The following is a 6687-nucleotide window of genomic DNA, read 5'->3' on the forward strand; positions in this document are numbered from 1 at the left end:
GTGGGCGCCATGGTGCACTCCGAGGTGCCCAAGATTGGTGCGCACCAAGGAGCGCTCCGAAGTGCGCTCCAAGGTGCGCGCGAAGTCGAAAGTTGGGTTAATTGTCCGGTTTGCCTCGGGTGCGCACCTTGCGTGCACCTTCGCCAGGGTGGGCTGGGCTGCGCACACCTTGGCACCCGCGTTTCCTTCATTTTAAATTTTTTTTTTTTACAATCTCTCAAGTGGGAAATTCTATAATCTCAACTTTTTTTGCCTTTTCAGGAAACTTTTGAATGGAGCGCATCATTGGTGCGCTCCGAAGTGTGCTCCAAAGCTCTCTCCAGCTGCGTGCACCTGCCCCGGCCGCGCACCCGGCCCCGCCCAGCTTCGCTCACCTGTCCCGGGCGTCTGGTGCGGAACCTTAGAGTAAGAAACATCACCGTGCACCTTGGCCAACGTGCGCGACTCGACCGAGCGCGCACTGGCCGAGGTGCACACCGATTTCACCTGGGTGCGCGCGCAGCACCTCGGGCGCACCGGGGTGCGCGCACAACGCCCGGGTTGCACCGTGGCCTGTGTGCTCGGGGCGCCTCGGGTGCGCGCTCGGTGTCGCCCCCGCGCGCGCGGTAGTGCGGGCAGCGCACCCCGGCCCGGCCCGGCCCCGACGAGAACGCAAACGGGCAAAAGGTTTATTCAAATAGCATTGCGACGCCCGGCGAAAAACTAAAAAAGGGTGCAACACCGGGACTTCCCGGGAGGTCACCCATCCCAGTACTACTCCGGCCCAAGCGCGCTTAACTGCGGAGTTCTGATGGGATCCGGTGCACTAACGCTGGTATGATCGCACCCGTTATGAGCTTGTCGCAGTGTGTACTTAGCAAACCGCGACCCACGTGCGAATCCACCCCGGCCACCCACCCCCGTCGAGGTGCACACCCTCCCTCGCGAAGTGCGCCCCGTTCGCCAAGTGTGAGCCCTGCCCGGGTGCGCGCACCTTGCTAGGGCGTCGGGTGTGCACCCGGCCCGGCCTACGTGCGTGCACCTGGAGGGGGCGTCGTGTGCGTGCAGTGTCCCGTCTGCAACGCGGTGCCCACACACCACCTCGAGCGCAACGACCTGCGCTCACATGTGGGCCGAGTGCACCTTGGTGCATGTTCGGGGCGCCTCGGGTGCACGCTCGATCTTGCCCCGGTGCACCAAGGCGCTCGGTTTGCCCCGGGTGCGCACTTGGTGCAAGGTGGGCACCCAAAATAGGGATCAAGCACCAAAACACAAGTTTCGGGATGCAAAATGGGACCCAAGGACCACAAATGCGTTCCAAGACCCATGATGGGTCCACGAGAACAAAAATGTGTTCCGAGACTTAATAAACAAATATTGGGTTTTAGGAGAAGAAACATGCTCTGATGCCCAAAACGAGAATCGACCCCGAAAAGGCCACAGGCCAAAAGTGGGATGCGAGACAAAAAAAAATGGGACCCGAGGACCAAAATTGGGTTCCCAGGTCGAAGACAGGGCAACCGGACAAGAAACGACCTCTAAGGCTCGAAATGAGTCCCGACGACTAAAACTTGACAAGAAGCACCCATCAGGCACCCAACTCGACACCCATGGGATGCCGACCCACCCGGGCTTCCACCTAGCACACCTTGGCACCCACCCACCCTCGCACCCAACCTCGCACCCAACTTAGCACCTTTGAACCCACATTGGCACTCACCCTGACCCTGGCACCTTGGAACCCACATTGGCACTCACCTTGACCCTGGCACCCACCTTTGCACTCACCTTGGGACCCACCCTGGCTCCCACCTCGGCACCCACCCAGACACCCACCTTGGTTCCTTGGCACCCACCTTGGATCCTTGGCACCCACCCCGACACCCACCTTGGCACGCAACTTGGCTACTTGCCACCCACCTTGGCTCCTTGACGCCCACCCCGACAACCACCCCGTGACCTACCCTGGCTAGGGTTGGTGCACACCCACCCTGGTGCCCACCTTGGCACCCACCCTATGACCCACCTTGGCACGCACCTTAGTACCCACCCCGTTACCCACCCTAGGACCCACCCCGTGACCCACCTTGGCCAGGGTGGGTGCACCCACCCTGGTGCCCACCTTGGCACCCACCCATCCTAGCACCCAGCCTGTGACCGGGCTTGGAACCCAACCTTGCACCCGCACCCGTCTTGGCCAGTGTGGGTGCGCACCCATCCTGGCACCCACGTTGTGACACACCCTTTAACCCACGCACCCTAGCACCCACGTTGGCACCCACCTTGGAACCCAACCTAGCAACTTGGCACCCACCCCGTGACCCACCTTGGCATCCACCATAGCAGTCGCCGACTTGGCACCCACCTCGGCACCCACCTTGACACTTGTGGACCCACCTTGCCACTCACCCTAGCATCGACCCATCCTAGCACCCACCCTGGCACCTTTGCACCCTAGCACTCACCCATCCTAGCACCTAACCTGTGACCCACCTTGACACTCACCCTCGCACCCACCTTGGAACCCAACCTAGCACCCACCCACCCTGACACCAACCCTAGCACCTACCCACCCTTGCACCCACCCTGTGACCCATCTTGGCACCCACCCATCCTACCACTCAACCTATCACCCACCTTCTCACCCACCTTGGCATCCACCTTAGCACCCACCCACACTGGCACCTTGGCACCCACCTCGGGCAAGGTGGGTGCACACCCACCCTGGCACCCAATTTAGAACCCACCGAGCATGTTACCCACCTTGGCACCCACATTGCAGCCCACCCTAGTACCCACCCTATGACCCACATTGGCATCCACACCCTAGCACCCAGGCACCTCGACACCCGCCTTGACACCCACCCTAGCACTGAACCTGTGACCCACCTTGGAACTCACCCTAGAACCCACCCACCCTGTGAACCACCTTGGCATCCACCTTAGCACCCACCCACCTTGGCACCCACTCTAGCACTCACCCATCCTAACACCCAACTTGTTACCCACCTTGGCACCCGCCCTCGCGTCCACCTTGAAACCCACCCTAGCACCCACCCACGCAGGAGCCCACCTTGGCACCCAACCTAACACCCACGCATCCTGGCACCCAACTTGTGACCCACCTTGGAACCCACCCTAGTACCCACCTTTGAACCCACTATATCACCAACCCACCTTGGCACCCACCCTATGACCCTCTTTGGAATCCACCCTAGCACGCACCCACCCTGGCACCCACCATGGAGCGCACCCTAGCACCCACCCACCTCGGCACGCACCTCAACACCCACCTTGGTGTGCGCACTGCGCCAACCTCTCAAAGACCCTATGTGGTGCGCTCCAAAGTGTACACCTTTGGTGCGCTCCAAGGTGCGCACCTTTGGTGCACACCGAGGTGCACACCAAAGTGTGCACCGAGGTGAGCACCAAAGTGCACTCCAGGGTGCACACCAAGGCGTGCACCTTTGGTGCGGTCAATGCAAACGAATTCGGAAGTTGGGGTCGATGTCCTAATCGCTGCTGCAGACTACACGTATGAGAATCGGACAAATAGCTTTATATAGGGGAGGTGTTGCGTTTGATGGGTCGACTCCCCTGGTTGTGTGCACTGCACCAACTTCAAAGACCCTGTCTTGTTTAAGAAGTCAAAAGTTGGGGTGGATGTCCTAATCATTGCTGCAGTCTACGCATGTATGAGAATCAGACAAATAGCTTATATAGGGGAGGTGTTGCATTCGGTGGGTTGACTCCCCTGGTTGTGCGCACTGCGCCAACCTCAAAGACCCCGCATAGCAGAAGAAGTCGGAAGTCGGATTTTGGTGAGCACCAAGGCGTGCACCTTTGGTGCGGTCAACGCAGACGAATTCAGAAGTTGGGGTGGATGTCCTAATCGTTGTTGCAGGCTACACATGTATGAGAATCAGACAAATAGCTTATATAGGGGAGGTGTTGGGTTTGATGGGTCAACTCCCTTGGTTGTGCGCATTACGCCAACCTCAAAGACCTTGTTTTCGTTAAGAAGTCAAAAGTTGGGGTCAATGTCCTAATGGCTCCTGCAGGCTACACATGTATGAGAATCGGACAAATAGCTTATATAGGGGAGGTGTTGGGTTTGATGGGTCGACTCCCCTGGTTGTGCGCATTACGTCAACCTCAAAGACCTTGTTTTCGTTAAGAAGTCAAAAGTTGGGGTCGATGTCCTAATTGCTCCTGTAGACTACACATGTATGAGAATCAGACAAATAGCTTATATAGGGGAGGTGTTGGGTTTGATGGGTTGACTCCCCTAGTTGTTCGCATTACACCAACCTCAAAGACCTTGTTTTCGTTTAGAAGCCGAAAGTTGGGGTCGATGTCCTAATTGCTCCTGCAGGCTACGCATGTATGAGAATCAGACAAATAGCTTATATAGGGGAGGTGTTGGGTTTGATGGGTCGACTCCCCTGGTTGTGCGCATTGCGCCAACCTCAAAGACCCTGCATTGCGGATGAAGTCGAAAGTCAGAGTTTGGTGTGCTACAAGGTGTGGTCGAAGGTGCTCACCTAGGTGTGCACCTTTGGAGCACAGGAAAAGTGCCCTCCAAAAGTGCGCACCTTTGGAGTGCACAAAAGTGCCCTCCAAAAGTGCGCACCTTTGGAGCGCAGAAAAGTGCCCTCCAAAAAGTGCCCTCCAAAAGTGCGCACCTTTGGAGCGCAGAAAAGTGCCCTCCAAAAAGTGCCCTCCAAAAGTGCGCACCTTTGGAGCGCAGAAAAGTGCCCTCCAAAAAGTGCCCTCCAAAAGTGCGCACCTTTGGAGCGCAGAAAAGTGCCCTCCAAAAGTGCGCACCTTTGGAGCGCAGAAAAGTGCCCTCCAAAAAGTGCCCTCCAAAAGTGCGCACCTTTGGAGCGCAGAAAAGTGCCCTCCAAAAAGTGCCCTCCAAAAGTGCGCACCTTTGGAGCGCAGAAAAGTGCCCTCCAAAAAGTGCCCTCCAAAAGTGCGCACCTTTGGAGCGCAGAAAAGTGCCCTCCAAAAAGTGCCCTCCAAAAGTGCGCACCTTTGGAGCGCAGAAAAGTGCCCTCCAAAAAGGGCCCTCCAAAAGTGCGCACCTTTGGAGCGCAGAAAAGTGCCCTCCAAAAGTGCGCACCTTTGGAGCGCACAAAAGTGCCCTCCAAAAGTGCGCACTTTTGGTGCGCACCAAGGCGCTGGTTCGGTCGTTGCAGGCGAGTTCGGAAGTTGGGGTCGATGTCCTGAGCGGAGGTGCAAACTACACAGGTGTCGGAATCGGACAAATAGCTTATATAGGGGAGGTGTATGCTTCGATGGGTCGACTCCCCAGGTTGAGCGCACCGCGCCAACCTCAAAGACCCTACGGTATGGATGAAGTCGGAAGTTGGGTCCGATGACCAATTCGATTAGTAGGTATGCTCATGAGGTCGGAATTTGGGTCCGATGACCTGCCATGTGCAGGAAGGCGAATGTTGACACTGTGCGTTGCAAGGTGCACACCAAGGCGCTGGTGCGGTCTTTTTAGTCGAGTTCGGAAGTTGGGGTCGATGTCCTGATCGGAGGTGCAAGCTACACAGGTGTGGGAATCGGACAAATAGCTTATATAGGGGAGGTGTATGCTTCGTTGGGTCGACTCCCCGGGTTGAGCGCACCGCGCCAACCTCAAAGACCCTACGGTATGGATGAAGTCGGAAGTTGGGTCCGATGACCGATTCGATATGTAGGCATACTCGCGAGGTCGGAATTTGGGTCCGATGACCTGCCACGTGCAGGAAGGCGAATGTTGGCACTGTGCGTTGCAAGGTGCGCACCAAGGCGCTGGTTCGGTCGTTGGAGGCGAGTTCGGAAGTTGGGGTCGATGTCTTGATCGGAGGTGCAAACTACACAGGTGTGGGAATCGGACAAATAGCTTATATAGGGGAGGTGTATGCTTCGTTGGGTCGACTCCCCGGGTTGAGCGCACCGCGCCAACCTCAAAGACCCTACGGTATGGATGAAGTCGGAAGTTGGGTCCGATGACCGATTCGATATGTAGGCATACTCGCGAGGTCGGAATTTGGGTCCGATGACCTGCCATGTGCAGGAAGGCGAATGTTGGGACTGTGCGTCGCAAGGTGCGCACCAAGGCGCTGGTGCCGTCGTTGCAGTCGAGTTCGGAAGTTGGGGTCGATGTCCTGGTCAGAGGTGCAAACTACACAGGTGTGGGAATCGGACAAATAGCTTATATAGGGGAGGTGTATGCTTCGATGGGTCGACTCCCTGGGTTGAGCGCACCGCGCCAACCTCAAAGACCCTACAGTATGGATGAAGTCGGAAGTTGGGTCCGATGACCGATTCGATACGTAGGCATATTGGCGAGGTCTGAATTTGTGTCCGATGACCTGCCATGCGCAGGAAGGCGGAATTTGGGTCCGATGACCGAGTTGATGGCGTGCCATGCGCAGAAAGGCGGAATTTGGGTCCGATGACCGAGTTGATGTTGATGGCCCGCCATGCACAGGAAGGCGGAATTTGGGTCCGATGACCGATTTGAAGGCGTGCCATACGCAAAAAGGCGGAGTTTGGGTCCGATGACCGAGTTGATATTGATGGCCCGCCATGCGCAGGAAGGCGGAATTTGGGTCCGATGACCTGACATACGCATGGAGTCCGACTCGGGGGCCGATGTTCGATTCGATGACTTGCATTGTGGGTAAAGTCGGAAGTTGTGGTCTTTGACCC

General features: G+C 57.1%; 1 non-coding gene across 1 annotated transcript; it reads right to left on the bottom strand.

Annotated features, from left to right (window-relative positions):
- Positions 1-709: 709 nt before the first annotated feature.
- Positions 710-828, bottom strand: LOC131865611 (5S ribosomal RNA). The gene has a single exon (XR_009364330.1). It is a non-coding gene; the product is annotated as a 5S ribosomal RNA (ribosomal RNA).
- Between the last annotated feature and the right edge of the window lie 5859 nt (positions 829-6687).

The sequence above is a fragment of the Cryptomeria japonica genome, unplaced genomic scaffold (assembly GCF_030272615.1).
Source record: "Cryptomeria japonica unplaced genomic scaffold, Sugi_1.0 HiC_scaffold_115, whole genome shotgun sequence".
Lineage (NCBI taxonomy): Eukaryota > Viridiplantae > Streptophyta > Pinopsida > Cupressales > Cupressaceae > Cryptomeria > Cryptomeria japonica.